This window comes from Pinus tabuliformis, chromosome 9, assembly GCF_031772625.1.
Source record: "Pinus tabuliformis cultivar Carrire ecotype Pingquan chromosome 9, CPIR1, whole genome shotgun sequence".
Lineage (NCBI taxonomy): Eukaryota > Viridiplantae > Streptophyta > Pinopsida > Pinales > Pinaceae > Pinus > Pinus tabuliformis.
The window spans coordinates 1,560,538,150-1,560,557,947 of NC_142307.1; positions in this window are offsets into that span (position 1 = coordinate 1,560,538,150).

The following is a 19,798-nucleotide window of genomic DNA, read 5'->3' on the forward strand; positions in this document are numbered from 1 at the left end:
GGGGACTCAGGATGATTAATGGCTTAGCATGGACCTCCACTCCATCGTAAATATAAAGGACTGCCATGACAAGCTCCTCTTCTACTCTGCAACAAGAAACCACAATCGATCGCTATCAACTCTAGAGAGGGGAGAAATTGGGCAGTTAAGGCAAAAATGACAGAAATTGACTAAGTAGCTAGAGGGATGCACGATGACAGAGACGTGTCCTAACCGAGGGACTTCACAAGAATAGTAGAGGGACACTTCCTCCATCATCTTTTAGTTTTTCCTTTTCCTTATTATTTCTATGATTTCCATATTTCCAAGAAAGGGATCAAATCCCGATTGTAATCATTTTGGGCAAGAGAGCCATCATAGGCCGAGACAGCTAGTCTAACAGACAGTTGGATACTTTGGCAAAGATATTTTTTAACTATAATTCTAGCTCCCCCTCTTCTTATAAATAGCGGCAAGAAACTCTTAGTAGAGGTTCCAGAATCTCACTCCCGCGAGGGTCTGAATTTTGAGATGCCATTCTTGGTTCTAAATGGCATGTTCATAAGGGATCAGAGCAACACATGCTGAATGTAATGGAATGGTATTTGGACCCTTCAAGTATTAATGAAACTCCCTGGTGATTCCAAGCAGATCAATGCACAATATGTTTTCCCTTCTATAATCTCATTTCATATATGTTTTTCCTTCTCTGAAATAGTGTAATGAGATTGTCGGTTTCTCCTTGATTCATGGATTTATCTGGGCTGCTAAATAGAGAACAATACCTGTGTATATTATAGATTTACTTGTGTTATTCAATAGCCTACAATACCTGTAGTAATTATATATTTACTTGTGTTATTAGATTAACCTGTAGTACCTGTATGAGCACATATTTACTCACACTATTTGGTGATAGAGGTACCCATGTTATACTTGGTGTGAAACCTCAATAAGCACTCCACTGTTTCTATCTTCCCACCTCCTCTCTCTTCCATATTTCTGCTGGAACATCGTTGCTTAGGATTCTGTGTTGTTTATAGCCCTAAGTATCGAGCTCCACCCTTCAGTCGGAACATTGCTACTTAGGATTATGTTATGTTTACAACCCTTTGCATCAAATTCCTTCATTCCTTCCTCCTTTTCACTTTACTATAACTTCAATGTAAAGCTTCCTGTTGTTGTATGTCGGTCACTAGAACCAAACATTTCTCTTTGAGGTTGGCCCAATTTACCCCCTAAGCGTTTGGATCCATGTATTGGCTTGCGTTTACCTACATGACAGACTATTGAACCGAGCCCCCTTTATTCTCTTTTTTAATTACATGACAATTAGAGTGCAACAGAAACCCCACTCATAATCTTCCATGCACTCCTCTATCTAAGATGTCCTATGCATTGGTCTATAATCAACCCAGAGGCTGTCTCTAGGAAGCTTTCTATGTCTCTCGAAGCACTTGCACTCTGGGTACCGTTAAAAGTGACAATAAGTTCTATGAAGTTACAACCAATCCATGATTAACAACATACTGTATGATCCCAACGGTAATACATTCAAATGTGTTGAGGTAGGCATACCATTCAAATCAAATGTACAAGCTCTTATCCAGTGATGAACTCTCTTCTTTGTACTTATAGCCAACTGCACTAACCAAGACTCCACTTGTACTTATTTACTCAAACCACACTTATCCACCAGGTCAGGATTAACATAACTATAATTAGATCTAGGGTCAATCAAAATAGAAATAACTTGGTCACAAATATTACCATCCATCTCAATGATAGATGCCTGATGGTCTACCTGTCTGTTATCCAGAGCTGCATAGATCCTAGGAATACATTGCCCAACATCTCCCACTGTCTGTGCCTCTTGAGCACTATAGATTTTCAGTCTACCACCCTGATGTTGTGTACAATCTCTCCTGCAATGATATTTGCCACAAGTCTAACACTCTGTAGACTTCCATCCTACATCCTTGTTCTTATCCTTAGATCAAAGTCCCTTCCCTCTGTCATATGCATTAAACTTCTTAGATGGTGTTGCATTCTCTCTATCGCCAACACCCTGAGGTTGTGCTCGCTTCTTATCCCATTTTCCTTTGTTCTTTGCATTATCTTTCCAGTCCATCTTAGTCTCAAATCTGTGCTTCAATTGCTCATAGAAATGCTTTAACTTTCGGATGGCCTTCTCCAATGATCTAGGCTCATCGAACTCAATCCTCTCTTTTAATGCAATCGATAATCCACTAATGAATCTCTGAATCTTGGCCTTCTCCTCCTTGAGGTAAGGCACATACCTCAGTAGCTTCAAGAATCTACTTTTGTACTCCTCATCTATCATTGATCCCATCTTTAGCTCATAGAATTCCTTTGCCTTGTCATTAAAGCATATCTCCGATAAGCACTTCTTCTTGAATAGTCTCTCGAACTCATTCCAAGTCAACTCTTCCTCATAAATATCTCTGACATTCTTTACATATTTCCACCAAATATCTACTTTACCTTTGAGATAAATGTAGCTATTCTAGATTTCATGGTCTCTGAATAATCATGCACCCTGAAGAACTTCCTCATACCAAGAAACCATGCCTCTGCATCATGTGGTTTCTTCATCTCTCCATCAAATGTAGGCGACTTTGCTTTCTTAAACTCTTCTGACAAATATACCCTATCACTCCTCTTGTAAGGATGATAACGATGCTGATCATAATGCCTGCCGGATCTAGAACTAGAGTAGTACCTGTGTCTACACCTATCCTATCCAGAGTGTCCAAAGACCTGCCATCTATGACCGTGTCCTCTCTGTCCCACCTGTATTCACCATGAGACCTACCTCCATATGACCCATTAGTTTTGTCCTCATGCTCATACTAGCTATAGTCCAGTCATCAATGCATGACCATATCAACTATACATACCATGATCTCATGCATGACCATATCAACTATACATACCATGACCTCATGCATGACCATATCAACTATACATACCATGACCTCATGCATGGCAACAACCATCACATCACTATAAACTTGACCACATGTGAATACTAATGTGCATAATTAATGCATAATAAACCATACACTCATAATGACACACTCCACAACAACATCACCAATTTCCCATGGCAACCTCACTGCAACCATAACCCATACAATACAAATGCAACAAGCACATGGTATTACAACACAAGAAACACATATGCAACCGACATGAATGCATGACCAGCACACAACCCATCCAGTTCGAGGGGTGAACCATGCTCTGATACCAATCTGTAACACCCTCCTCCCACATCTACCCAAGTAACCGACCAACCAGGGTAAACGTGTGACGAGAAGTTACTATGATATGATTCGACTCCCATGTATTAGTTAAGAAAGTGGAATCGACAGAGCAAATCACACAGACCTTCGAAATCAACAACAAAACACCCAGGAGCCATCCCAACCACTAAGGTAACCATCTCCTAGGTCCCACTGAGTTTTTAGACCATTAAACCCCCAGACACTCCCTTGATATGGACAAGCATGCATCCAGAAGGCTCCATATGCTCCCACAACATGGGAATGCACACATCTAGGGACTTTTCTCCTTAGACTTGTGCCTGCGACTCTGATATGTGTGTCACTTTTTCAGGCCCAGAGCCCAGGTCACTGCCAAAAACTCAATGACAATTTCAGAACTGAAAGATAACAACAAAATAATGATACAAATGCAATTACTTGAATAAGGACTTGATTGGACACCTACTAGCCATGACAAACATTTCGTCAAATATGTCACAATTATGTAATCTAAAGGTTTAAACAACATATCTGAGCATACGGGTATCGTACTCATCTGAGAGTCGCTAAGAAGCATTCATACGTCAACACATTAACTGCAGTTTCATCCATTAGGCCATAGATACATTGTTCATTCGTTTACAAGTAAAAACATGATGAGATCCATACATATCCACTGTCATAATACAAGTTCACAACCATCATAAGATCAACAGAAATACCAAGGAAACACCAACCATATAATCCACATATAACCCAATATAGTACTCATGAATTAAGAAGGAGAAATAAACTCATATTAGTGATGGAAAGTCCAAACCGGTTTAGGACTTCCACGAATCACCCAAACGTAGACATGGCTGAGCTAAATCTCTCTTCAGCTAGTCACCCCCGTGTCATATTCCAAGCATGAATCTGGGATCTCATAAACACATCAATCAAAACCATTGAGGGCTTCCAGAGGCCAAACCACCTTGAACCATCAAACAATGATTCCACCTCACGATTGAACATCATAAACCATCACTAGATTGGTCTCTACCTAAGCCTTCTAGGGATCCAGAGCGTTTGTTCCAACCAAGGCTTCTAGGACTACTAACTCAACCCACAATTGCCACCTGGCTTCTAGAGCGTTTGTCCAACGAGGGCTTCCAGGACTAGTAACTCAACCCACCAAGGGCTTCCAGAGTGTTTGTCCAACCAAGGCTTCTAGGACTAGTAACTCAACCCAAGCTGTTATAGGGTTTCTAGAGCATTTGTCCAACTAGGGCTTCGAAGAACTAGTAACTGAACCCAAGCTAAAGGAAACATGAGAACCAACCAGAAAAATAAGGAAATGAACCTACAACACCATGGCCATCTAGGAAATGGAAAGGCTAAGGAAATCCACTGTCAATCTAGGAAATCCTCCATGCCAATGAAAAATCATGACCAATAAACCACATGTATATGCCATGCATGCCAAAACTAGTGAGGAAAACATACATGCAACTTGATACCTGCAAGAAAAAACCATTGTAGTTGCTGATCCTAATGTCCTCTTGCACTTTCCTGCTCTTCCTTTTCTTCTTGCTCCAAAACTCTAGGTATGCCAGACTCTCCAAGAGTGCTCCAAGAAAAATCTAAGTGTCCAAGAGTATGAGAGAGAGAGAATAAAGAGAGAGCTCCAAAACTTAACTGACAAAAGTCTGTTGTGAATTGATCCTCAGAAGCCTTTTTATTAATAAGGCCTCTATTTTCTTCATTTTCCATTATTTTCCTTCATTTTCCTCTTCACATGCAACCTGTGACCTTTCACCTTCCTTTTCTCCTAATTTCCTTTATTTTCATAAATAAATGTGCCAAAATGCCACTTTGTCTTTCCAAATCCTTTGCCATTTCCTTTTCCAATTTCCTTAACCATTAACCAATCACAAGTAATCCACATCACTATGCTTTTGCCCAACATTAAGCATGGAATAAGTGTTCCATCAACCGTGGTTATTTATTTTCCTTTATTAACTTTTATTACATGGAATTTTCACTAGGGCTGTTACATAGTTTGACTTACTGTGACAGGAAGTAAACAGAATTGCAAGTGTACCTTATTGATGAGCTACCAATGAGGTATGATTTGAATTTATTTAATTTCTTTTTGAATCTAATGGCAACTATGTGCTTGGTACAGGAAAGCATGGAAAATGCATAGGTTTGGGTGGTTGGAATTGGTTGCCAGAGAATTAGCACTAGTAAAGAGAATTGGCACATGCAACAGTATGTTGGTAAAGCACTTCAGGAGCAGGGCCATTGTGGGACACTGGTGCCCAATAGTGTCAATTGATTTCCATGAGTATGCTATAACTGATATGATGCTTTTGAGGCAGAGATATGCCTTGGTTTTTGGACCTTTTGATGTGAGGAAACCTTGCCAAGGGATGGATCGCCCGAGGGACTATGTAGCAGAGAAGGGGATGACGGGGACCTTGGAAGGTGAGTGACTGCACGAAAGGGGGTGACCGGATTGCTCGAGGTACTGTGTATCAAAGAGCAGAAGGTCGAGGAATGAATTTTTTTTTTGTCATTAATATTGCCAGATAGAATCAAAAGCACTTAGGGAGTGTGCCCTAGAAAAACGAGTCGATAACTGTTCATTGAGGAAACAAGTAGCGCAAGGATTGTAGCACTAGACATTGGATGCAGGTTTGACTTTGGTAGTGGATTATAGACTTCCTGGGAAGGAGGTGAATCTTGGTATTACTTTGAGGGTGGAGGTATGAGCCTCTGGGTTCCCTTGTTGCTAATGCAAGCATCATATCCTTTTATTTGTTGGTTAAAGCAAATGTGCATATGTATGTATGTGTATATTATTTTGAATACTGTATTAAGCTAGATTTATAAAGCTCCATAGATGGTATGGTTATTTGCTGGTTGAAGCAAATGTGCATAAGTATATGTGGTTGTTATTGTAAATACAATAATGAGTTGTGTTATAAAGCTCTAGTAAATTGTATGTTTGTTATGCTTTCAACAGTGGTCATTGTAAATACTGCAAAGAGTTGTGTTATAAAGCTCCATAGGCAATATGTTTTGTTTTCAGTGGTTTGCTAGTCATAGGTGTCAAAGAACACCGAGGACGGTGTTCCCCTAAGCGAAAGGGGTTTGTAACAACCCCAGGTTAAGTTTCCATGTAAGTAAAAATAAGACAAAGGTCACAGGACATGTATTCCAAGCTGAATGGTGGGAAAACATCACATTGGGGGTCACTTTTTAGTTTATTTATAGCTATGGAAATTGGAAAAGGCATTGACAAAGGCAAAGATGCAATAATTGGCATTTATTTATGAAAATAAATGAAAATATGAGAAAAGGAAGGTGAAGAGACACAAATTTTCATGTTAGAAAATTAGAGGAAAATGACGAAAAGGAGCCATCTATGATAAAAAGGCACCTAAGAATCAATTAACAACTTTTGCTCATTTTTTGATTAGGAACAACTAAGGAGAAGGAACAAGCAATTGGACAGGCAAGTAAGGAAAGCAAGGGTGCATAGGAGAAATCTTGGACAATGACAAGGACAAAAATCAGTTGTGTATTGCAGATAATAGTGTGCATGTGAGATTTAGCATGTTGATTTTTGGATGCATGGTTTATGCATGTGATTATTTGGTTATGTGTTATAATTGGCATTGAGATTTTCTTGGATTGACAATGGTTTTAGCCTTGCCTTGCCATTTCCTAGATAGGCATGGTGTTGTGGGTTTTTCCACTTGTTTTCTAATTTGTGGTCAGGTTTCTGATGGTTGTGGGTTGGAACAAATGCTCTTGAAGCCCTGGAACAACTTGGGTTGAGTTACAAGTTCCTGGAGCCGTTGGTTGGGACAAACACTCTATAGCCCTTGGTGGGTTGAGTTACTGGTCCTTGGAGCCACGGTTGGAACAAACGCTCTGGAGCCCTGGACAACTTGGGTAGAGACCAATCTGGTTGATGTTAGTGATTTATGGACCGTAGAGGTGGAGTCATTGTGGTTGAGTGTTGAGGTGGTTTGGCCTCTGGAAGCCCTTGTTGGTTTTTCTTTGGTTTAATCCATGAGATCCCACATTCACGCTTGGAATACGACGCGGGGGTGATTTGATGAAAGAGAGATTTGGTTCAGCCTAATCTATGGTCAGGTGGTACGTGGAAGTCCCTGACTTGGTTGGTATTTTCATATGTTAATAAGAGCTATTTTTCTAATTGAAGAATGTAACTAGCGTTGGTCTTCATAATTGTGTTTATCAAAAGAAAAGAAAAGAAAAATGATTAAAATATTGACTTATTAAAGCATGGGTTTCATGCTTGGGTTAATGGTCAATAGGTCAAGCCTCCATTAAAGGCTTCTAGGATTTTTTTTTTAGTCAAATCCAAAGTCACTATTTGTAAGAGACCCTTCTTGGGCTCCTCAAATTCAATAAAGAAAATTTTAATGAGTGAAAATGTCATGTTTCCTTCTCGACCAAGTCGTCCCCAAAGAGAGATCAAGTTGGCTTCATGAAGAATTCGGCCAGCTCCAAGAGACTATAAATAAAGAGGTATTCAACCTACTTGATGAAAAAATATGACAAGTATATTTAAGTCTGTTGTTCGGGTAGAAAGAGAAGTACGAATTTAAGAAGGAAAAGTGACACAATCTTCTTCTACACATGCTACTACAGGGTTGGGATATTGCAGGATAGATATGGCTACTCTAGGTCTGAGGTCTAAGGTATATGAGATGTTGCAGGTATGAGATATTTCAAGATGAAGTTTCATTTTGACTAGGTTTGACTTTTGGAAAGATTGATGAAGCATCTCTATTGAAGGTTGACTTGATGGAGGAGATCCCTCTGTTGAGTCTAAAGGGTTGTCGTTGTCTCAATCTGATTTGAATCTACAAAGGAAGGGTTTGACTGGGTTTTCCCCTTGTTAGGGGTTTTGGCTCTGGTTGTGTGCCTATATCTGGTGTCCTACATTGCGATCTTCTTGTTTGGAATTTGTCTTGATGATGGAAAGAACTCTAATAAAATAAAGAATAACTAAATAATATCACAAGAACTTGTCAAAGTAAGAGAAATCAAGCTAAAGAAAAACCTAATCATTCTACCCTAGATTTCTAAGTATGGTACCACAGGTTAGGGAATTGACATAAGGGAAGTAAGAAGGTCAATTGGACTTCAAGACAAGAAAGAAATTCTAATTTCATAGGACTGAACACCTAAGGGAAACAAAAACAAGTTTTGGGAACATTCTGTTACCTCCTTCCACTGTTACTAGACCACAAACTTGTGTTAATAGTGCGAGAGGCTTTGGTGAGCCTAAAGTATGAAAGACTAAATCAATAGCCCTAACTAGTCCAAATATCTTGGAGGAAAAAACGAAGTCCTATACTAAAGGGATAAAGTCTGAAATCACCATTTAAAAGAGTGAAAATTCTGGTGCTATCTCAGAGACCTAAAAATTTGGAATTGTGGGCATCTTGGTGGATAACCAAACTTCATGTATTAGGACTAGGATTGGTCCTATTATCCAGCAAAGTGTTTGTAGTTGAGGTAGAATTAATTAAAGGATTTGTAGGCCTAGTTGGAACACTGAACGAGTAGATAAAGATGCATAGAAAGGGAGTTGGGACTCCTTATATAAAACTAGGCATAAGTATATGTTGAAGACCTGAATTGTAGCCTCTTTCACCTACAAAAGTGTCAAATATCTGTGGAATAGAAATCGCAGTCCTATAATAACCCTATACAGTAAAAACATCTGAGGAAAAAGTGAGCATTCATGTAGCATATATACATAAATCGATTTTGACCAGTCTCATTTGAAGCCAACTTTTGGAGATATACATCAGTGTTTAACAAAGAGAAACCTATTCAAAAGGAATATAATCAGTGGTTGAGAATCTTATATTAGTATCTTGGAGGCCCTAGCTAGAGGATGATATTTAGTCTACAAGAAAAGCAACAACAAAAGGCAAAAGATATGTAGCATTCTATCTATCATACAAAATTTGAAAGATCTATTCTACAAAACGAAAGAAGGCTACAAAATTATCTATGTCTCAAAAGGAATCAATATACACCAAGGAGAACTAACTATCTTACTCTAGCCTCAACATCCTTGCATCTTGAAGAAACTCTTACAACAGATATATGAAGACAAATATATGTAATTTTTTAGGTATGTATGGCATATTCATTTGATGAATATCTAACATGAATTGTCTTAAGGTTTAGTGGTTCATATGGATCCAAAGTTTGTAGTTTCCATTATATTGAAGTTTGTTATCTAAGATTAAAAATCCTAGGTGGCCCATGAAAAACCTTAGTCATATAGAAATGCTAACCCTAATCTACTTGTTCCCTCATTACTCTTGACTTCTAGGGTTTGTAGGTAATCTAGGGTGTATAGTAAAACCTAGTGTTGATTGAAGGAAAGGATGATTTGATTTTTGCTAGATCTAGGGTTTGTACTTGGAAATCCTAGGATTCCATCCTCCACTATTGCATAGAAACCCTAGATTGACAAGTTGACATCATGCTTTTGGTATCACATAATTTGCTTTTTGTATTTGTCAATAAGTATTGCAGGTATAAAGATCTTGGCTAAATTCAAAGGGAGTACTTCAAGAAAACTTTACAAGGTTTGTTAAAGAACAATTCAAGGTATGCTTGACTTGATTTAACTTGTTGCAAAAGAAGGTATGGATATTCTTCATTTCTAAATTTGCTTCATATACTAAGTCTCTCATGTTTAGGGTTTTGAATCATAAGGATACTTGTTTGGGTGATTAATCCTTAGATTGAACATTACCCTTATCACTCTATCTCTTGTTGTTTGCTCATTTTGGTGAAACCCTAACCTTTAGGGTTCAATATAAAACCCTATCCATCCAATGCTTAGGGTATGCTAATAATGAAACCCTAATCTATTTTGGGATTATTGGTAAGGTTTAGATCTCTTGTCGAAATCTTACTCTCTTAATTTTTAGGGTTTTGGTAATGTTATGGTAAAACCTTAGCCTTTATTGGTTTGTTGTCGATGTCTAAAAACCCTTGTTTTTCTTAAGGTTTGGTAAATTAGGTTTATGAAAAAACCCTTGTAATAGTCAATGTAAAAGCCCTAGAAATGGATATCTGGGTGTATATGCTTCTGTATAATTGAAACTATAGCCTCGTCAAAATTGCTGTATATCTATTTTTTGAGTTTGATGTTTGTATCTAGGGTTTACGATAAAACCCTAGTATGAGATTGATATAAATATCTAGAAAATAATAATGGAATCCTAGAAATAAAATCCTGGTATTATAACTTGATTGTTGAAATTTGGGGTTTGTAATAAAACCCTAGTAGTTGATTTTCTAGGGCATGATAATGAAACTCTAGAATTTAATGTTTTCAATTATTGATATCATTTAGTTTTGATGATGAAATCTAGGTTTGTCACGAAACCCTAGTAAATATTATTATAAGAAGTCTAATGGATGAAACTCTTGATTGTTTATAAAACCTAACTAGTTTTAGTTCTCGAATATCTAAAATTTGATTGATTATGACATACTTGACTTCATACTCTTGCACACATATACTTGTGTTTGCTTGTAATTGTTGTTGAAAGTTTACATGTACATAATCTTCAAAATGATGAAGATACTTACCTCATATTTGATGATGATGTTGAGCGTGATGGAAAGATGTATTTGTGAGAACCTCGATGGCATTACAAATCTAATAGATGACCTTGTTGCCATATGAAGGTCTAAATTATTCGATGAATTGTTGATGCAAAAAGGAAGAGCCTGTATGACTGGAAGAATAAGATAGTTGATGGACTTGTTTCCTAGTAAATTAAAGTGTATATATCTCTTGTTGAGAGGGAGCTTGAAGAAAAGAGAATAACTTGATGAAAAGGCCACGAGGATGTTTGAAATCGGAGAATAACTGAAGCAATATTGATGGTTATTCGTGATTGAACAAAGCATGGATGTTTTTGGAAGAAAGTGTTAAGGATGAGTTTGGAGCTGTTGAAAAGATGAAGAAGTAAAGCTTTCAAATAGATGTGTTTTATATGATGATGATCTAAGAAACATCACAATGATTAAGAACCCTAAAGGTTTGTGTTAAATACATATAGTGAAGTTTTATTACTAATTGGGGTTGTGTTTGTGCAGATCTCTCCATAAAAAGGTTGAATGTTTGAAGCATGCTTGGATTGGTGGATATATCTGGTTTAGTTGATAAGGAGAGATTAAGCATCTTGTGGTGACAAGATGATCGAGAGGACATCTGACCAGCCTGTGATGATGTCTAGATCTTGAAGTAGGGAGGGTGGCATTGGTCTTAGAGCTTTGACCTTGGATACACACCTAGATCCCTGGGTTGGTGTTAGAGCTAAAGCCTAATGGTACATATACAGGCTAAAGCTTGGAACACACCTTAGTCCCACCCAATTAGAATACCTTGGTCATGTATCTAATATGTAGCACTGCACGTGTTGTGACTCTTCATAGAGTATATCATCTTGAGATCTTCCTTGTACCTCTTTATATATGTAATTATGAATACCTCCCTAGTTAAGAGGGAGTGTTGAAGAATGTAACTAGTTTCGGTCTTCATAATTATATTTGTCAAAATAAAAGAAAAATATTTTTTTATTAAAGAAAGATTGAATTATTAAAGCATGGGTTTCATGCTTGGGTCAATGATCAACAAGGCAAGCCTCCATTGAAGGCTTCTATGATTTTTTTTGAGTCAAAGTCAAAGTCATTGTTTGTAAGAGACGCTTCTTGGGCTCCTCAAAGTTAAGAAATAAATTTTTCTTGATTCAAAATGTTATGTTTCCTTCTCCACTAAGTCCTTCTTCATGAATAATTCGGCCAACTTCAAGAGACTATAAATAAAGAAGTATTCAACCGACTTGATGAAAAAACATGACATGTATATTCAAGTCCGTTGTTCAGGTAGAAAGAGAAGTATGAAGCTAAGAATGAAAAGAGACAAAATCTTCTACTACACATGCTACTACAGGGCCGAGATATTTTCAAATATTGTAGGTCAGATATGTCTACTATAGGTCTGAGGTCAGAGGTATCTGAGATGTTGTAGGTCTGAGATATTTCAAGATGAAGTTGCATTTTGACTAGGTTTGACTTTTGGAAATATTGATGAAACCTTTATTGAAGGATGACTTGGTGGAGGAGATATCTCTCTTGAGTTTAAAGGGTATTGGTTGTCTCAATATGATTTGAATCTACTAAGGAAGATTTTGTTTGGGTTTTCCCCTTGTTAGGGGTTTTGGCTCTAACATTGTGCCTACCTTTGTTGTCCTACTTTGTGATATTCTTGTTTGGCATTTGTCTTGATGATGGAAATAACTCTAATATAATACATACAAACTAAATAACATCACAAGAACTTGTGAAAGTAAGAGAAATCAAGCTAAATAAAAACCTAATCATTCCGCCCTAGATTTCTCAACATTTCCTACTGTGATTTATGAATACTTGTAGTGATTATGTTGGTGATATTATGGCTAAGGTACCATGGTTTATATGTTGGTAATTTGTTGTTTATATGTTGGATATATGATGTAACCCATCTATGGCTATTGACATGTTTTGATAAGTTATTGATTGGTTGATGAACACATGGACTAACAAGTGTTATTGCAACTATCTAGAGAGGGTTTAGAGCCTTCTTGGTGATTCTCAGATGAAGGCTATCAATTTATGATTAGATATATATTAATGACTTGTAGCTTACATGTTTGCCATATGTTTGATGAAATTTTTGTTATGGATTAGGCATGTCTAGATCAAGTTCTTGCTTGAGTTTTGATTGTTTGGCATTGTCGTCATGTAAATTATGTTTATGAAAAGTTTCACGCAATTTTGGGTAGTGGTTTGGAGGCTAGGCTGAAAAGGTGGCACAAATCCCAAAAACGCATGCACGGAATTGGAAGATTTGGGTCATAATTGTTGGCAGCTAGGATTATGAGTGCGGTTGGAGCCTCATAACCACATGCATGCCTTGTTGTGTGTGCGGTTGGGGGTCAGGTCAGAGAAAAGGCAGTTCCAGCTCAAGATTTGGTCATGAAAGGTTGTGGACTGACTTCTGGGTGATCTAGTGCTTGTGAGTGGTATCAATAAGTTTTTGGATTGTAGGTCCCACATCCATAATCAGAACTTGGAGGTTGGGTCATGTCATAGTGGCACTCAGCCTCACATTTACCCTGGGAGCTTATGAAATTGGGTAAATGTTGGGAGGGGTGGTTATAGTTAAAATCTCAGAAGAAGGCTTAAACACTCATAAAAACATCAACCAATCATGAAGCGACTATGATGAACATGAAACGACAGATCGTAAAATCACAAGGAGGCTCCAAAATTCAAGCGGAGGAAAATTTTTGGAGGGTGTTTGTTGCAGTGAAAACCCCTGCCCACTAGGTTCAATTCCTGTAAGTTACATGATGAATGTTGACAATATTGATTATATATAAATGTTAACAATATTGATTGTATACACATGAAATATACAATGTTGTAACCGTGAAAAAAATAAAATTGATGATTTTTTTTAAATTTTGAAATATTATATGCAAAATTGTTATAAAATCATCATTAAAAAACTTATTACCGTTTATCATTTCAAACCCCCATAAAAACATATATATATATATATTATTTTAATAATTATTTATGGACAATATTTCAACCCAAAACTTTGGTAGATATATGCATATTATTTATGAACAATCTTTCAACTGTATATGGATGTTAGACAATATTGATTGTATAGACATATGAAATATACAATGTTGTACCTGTGAAAAAAATAAAATTGATATTTTTTTTTGAAATAAATATAAATTTTACATACAAAATTATTATAACATCATTATTAAAAAACTAATTACAATTTATTATTCAAACCTTGATAAAAAATATAAAAGCATTTAATTATTATTTATGGACAATCTTTCAATCCAAAACTTCAATAGATACATGCATATTATTTATACACAATCTTTCAACTACATATAAATGTTGATAATATTGATGCATATTATTTATGACTATATAAACATTAACACAATTGATTATATACACATATGACATATAAGATATTGTAAATATTAAAAAGAATAAAATTGATAATTTTTTTTTAATTTTTTATATACAATATTATTATAAAATATAAAAACATTTAATTATTATTTATAGACAATCTTTCAATCCAAAACTTCAATAGATATATGCATATTATTTATACACAATCTTTCAACTACATATAAATGTTGATAATATTGATGCATATTATTTATGACTATATAAACATTAACAAAATTGATTATATACACATATGACATATAAGATATTGTAAATATTAAAAAAAATAAAATTGATAATTTTTTTTTAATTTTTTATATACAATATTATTATAAAATCATTATTAAATAATTAATTCTTTTCAAACCCCACGAAAACATTTAATTATTATTTATGGACAATCTTTCAACCCAAAACTTTGGTAGATACATGAATATTATTTATAAACAATCTTTCAACCAAAACTTTGATAGATATATGCATAATTTTATTCAACATAGTTTTATAACATTAAAAACATGTTAGACTTTAGTTTTATAACATTAAACACACCTTGGACTTTCAATATAGACAGTGGTGCATCATCATAACATTTAATACACCTTTGACTTTAAACACACACTTTTGCGATCATGCATAATTTTTGAGTGGTCATTAATGTCGGAGTAATGAATACAATTTAACAAATTTGGACAGGACAGATTTCCATGTGGGAATAGTCATACTGACATTAAAAATAAATAATTCTTTAACAACTTTCCTGCCAAACCATGATGCATCATATAATATGTGCAATAATTCCAAATGTCTTTCTTAACTTCCCTCTGCTAACTAATGAAGTGAAATCTCTAATCCATTTCCTTCCTCGGTGTTATGTAAATTAAGTTTCAATTCCATGATAGCATGTTCATTCAATTATTTTTCAATGGTCTATTAGTATGTGCTTATTCTCGATTTTAGAGTTGAATCAATATTTACTTAATTTTAAAGTTATTTCAAATATAATCTCTTTTTAATTTCCAAAAAATGTGTTTATATGATCTTTGGTTATAATTATGGTAATGCCTAGCAAATAAAGTAATACGTGTCCTATGAAGCTTCATAATCACAAATAAGTGTCATATGAAAGCTTCATAATCACAAATAAGTGTCATATGAAAGCTTCATAATCACAAATTTCATATTGTTAGAAGGTATTTTTATGTTTTTAAATATATTTAATCTTCCTGTTCGTGAGTCTCGAACAATGTAATTAAGTGTGATATTAGATTTTATATAATATTTTTTAATATATATATATATATATTTAATTTATTATCAATTTAGATTTATCTTAGTTTACCAAGTATTAAGAAGAATTAAATTTCTTGACGTAAAAACATCTTTTGAAGTGAAGATGAATCTAGACGAATATCATATAAATTTCACATCTCTATATATAAAATTATTCTCATTTTAAATTTTATTAAAACCTTGATTTAATCTCTATGGAATATCCATGAAATATTTTAGTAATAGTGAAAGTAGAGGGTGTAGGTATGTGTCTAAAGTATAACATTTTTTACTTTTAGATTTAATTAAAAAAGTGTTATAAAATTAAATTAAAATAAAATATTTATAAAATGTTTTGATTGTGAAATGAGTTATGGTTTTTGGGCATTTGGTATTGATAAGCCATGGTATTGGCACATGGTATTGTGACAAAGTCTATTTACAAATTAATAATATCCATGGTAAAAGTTTATTGTAGGTATTGATTTTTTATGTGCTTATTAATTAAATTTAAATATCATTACAAAATCATTATTAGTCGAAAAGGTAGGAGTCTAGCAATTGATTTGCCCATTGACCATTATTAGTAAGATTTAACCATTGCAAATTATAATGTTTATCTTTGAAATTAAACATTTATTTTTTAATATTATTAAAAAAATATTTTTCAAACATTTGATTGGACCATAACTTGAAGGTCTTATTGTAACATTTGCATAATATAATGCCATAATTTATGGACATGGTTCCAATATTCATGCGTGATTTTTAGATATTTGTGTAGTGATTTTTTTAATCCAAAAATAAAATACTTGAAAATAGCTCACTCACATAAATAACATATTTACCATCAAGTAGTTCCCACCATAATTTAATTAAGTCTTTGCATAAAAAATGGATAGAAATAAGATGTAAACAAAGATACTTATCAAGAGTCACTTTAAATGTACAGACTAAATAGTGGTTACTGCCCATGAAAAATTGTGCAAGTCCTTGTACCGCAAGAATCAATTAATTTATCCACTTCAAATCTCAATTTATTAGTTCCTTCCAAAGCAAGACTATATGATTCAATTTGCATGTTTACCACCCAATGCAATTAACACACACACACACACACACACACATATATTGACATCTAAAAATGTTGACATGCAATATTTTCTTACCCTAACACCTACACATCTTCCCCACACTTGGATGTAGAGTGCCTCTCAGCGCAATTATTATTATTATATAATTTTATTTTGATAATAGTATTTAAAATAAAATGAATTGATACAAATTAAAAACTTTATTAATTTTGTTTTGTCATTTTCGAATTACTCACATTGAAGTTTTTTGTGGTCGACGTTTTGAACCATCTGTCTTGAGGATGAGCCACACTTGATGACTCGAAATGTTGACCACAAAAACCTTGATGTGAGTAATCTGGAAATGGCAGAACACAATTACTCTTCTCACGTAAGCCTCCACTCTGAAACTTTATTAATATAAGTTTTAAGGTGATTATAATATATATTTATTTATTAAGAATTCAACATGTTACTTGTGATAATTGATACATGAATCGAAAGGATAGTAATATTTCATCTTAACTACCCAAATATTATACTAAATTTAATTTTTAATTTTAATGTTTTTGAAGCGCTGCTCAGATTCAATAAGGCTCGAAACCATTACAACAATGAATTGTATCTAGGTGGGAGATAACACTCATTCCTCCCAACCACCACCCAAGATAAACCCAATTGATTATGTATGCATATGTATTGAATTTGTTAACTGGACTTACCTTGGGTGGTTGGGCAGAACCATTGTGATCTTCCCCACCCATGTTCAAGTCTTGTAGTTTAACATGTTGTAGCTCTGGAATAGAGTAATATTTTTTACTCTTAAGCGGGTTTATACTATTGGCTAGCCAGGTACTAACAACCTCTCTCTTTCCTTCAGGCTAAGAGGGAGGCCGATTTGGGTCACCCAAGTTCAAATTCTAGCTAGTGACATGATGAGCTATAATGCCTTGATCATTATTGTTGTAATGGCTTTATGCCTATGGATATTGTTGTATTGACTTCAAGCCTTGTGAACCCTTAAGTGAGTATACATGTGGGCTGGTCTAGTACTAACGACCTCACTCTCATGGTTGTTATCTTCCCCACCTAGGTTCAGATCATAGCGGGTGACATGATGAGCTTTAATGCCTTGATTATTATCATTGTAATGGTTTCATGCCTATGATTATCGTTATCCTTAATAATTATCGTTGTAATTGTTTTATACCTGTGAATATTGTTGTATTGAATTCAAGCCTTGTAAACTCTTAAATGAGTATACTTGTGGGATGGCCTAATATCAACAACCTCACTCTAGTCCTCGAGCTGAGAGGGAGGTTGATTTCTTTCTTTTAGAAAGTCAATTGGGGTTATCTCGAGTGGTTGGGTGGAATGATTGTTATCTTCCCTACCCAAGTTCAAATCTCGACTACTGACATGATGAATTATAATTCCTTGATAAATATTATTATAATGGCTTTGTAATTATGAATATTGTTGAATTATGAGCCTTGTGAACTCGTAAATGAGTTGTAGAATTTGGTAGAGTTGCAACTGCCCGAGAAATTTAATCTAAAATCAAGAGACACAATTCTACTCTATTGATTCACGGAATGAAATTCACAATTTAGAACAACATGCATAGACATGCAATAAGAAAAACCACAAATACACAGTTATTTCTAGGGGAAACCAACTAGCAAAAACCCCTCAAGCCTGTTTGCATTAATCAATGAATTGAGAAACTATTACAATTGTTAGCTCGAGCTCTGAGCTCAACTTTCAAAATAATAACTGTTCTCTTGCTTGATGAACGAGTTCTGGCCAACACTTAGCCAATTATTTTCTCACCAAGTCCCCTATTTGCATGCGCAAATCCTATGCAAATCAACTTCTATTCTTTAGGAATTTTCTCCAAAATGATTGCGCAATTCCTAAGGATTGATCACTGATTGCATGCAACACTTACACACTCGACACTAGTTTACAATTGATGTTACACTGCCTTGGAATCTCCACCAAAGCTGAGCAATCCGAATTCCTTGCATGCATGAGCTATTTTTGGTTGATTGATCAGTTATCTAGATGATTTTCGAGTTAAATTGTTGTCCCACTGCACAATTTCCTCCAACTAGTTCTATTAACAGTTAGAACTATTTTAACTTAGTACAACTGGAAATAATTGAACTGGATTGCTATAAATTAGCAATCGCACATGCATAATTTAACTCCAAGCCCTCTAACTCAAATTTACTGAGCTAACTGAGTGACAAGATCCATGTTGCCTCAGTTAACTGCCTCCAAGTTTTCTGTTGATGTGGAAATTTGATTTACTCAATTTGAATAAGGTTAAAGTCAAATTGAGCCTTTCTTGCTACACTTCTAAACAATCCCTCTTAGCAATAAAGGGATTATCAACTGCCCCTATCCTGCAGCACTGGAATTTGAACCTCCCTCTTGAAAAATCCTTTGCCAAGATGTCAGCATCTTGTTCCTTAGTCAGAATGTATTGTAGCAACATTATCCTCCTCTTCACACAATCCTGTAAATGATGATACCAAATATCTATATGATTGGATCGATTGTGAAATACTGGATTCTCAGATAGCTTAATGCAACTATGATCATCACAATAGATCAAAGTTGGATCCATCTCCTGACCAAACAGTCCCACATGTATATTTCTCATCTGGATTGCCTCACATGCTACTTGACTTGCAACCATGTATTCAACTTCTGCTGAGCTGAGCGCCGCAAATCTCTGCTTCCTGTTGTACTAGGAAATTACTATGGACCCAACACTAAAAATTGCACCTGATGTACTCTTTTAGTCGGATGGACTCCCTGCCCAATCTGCATCTGTGAAGCCATGTAACTTCACTACATCTATTCGTCTATACCATAATCCATATTGGGCAGTGCCTCTGAGGTACCGTAAAACATGCTTTGCTGTCTTCCAATACAATTTGGTCAGCCTAACCATAGCTCGATTCATTTGGTTGACTACATAGCACATATCTGGTAGTGTGCTCACAAGATACATTAGTGAACCCACTAGCTGCCAGTAAATGGTAGCATCAACCTCTTCACCTGAAGTGGCAT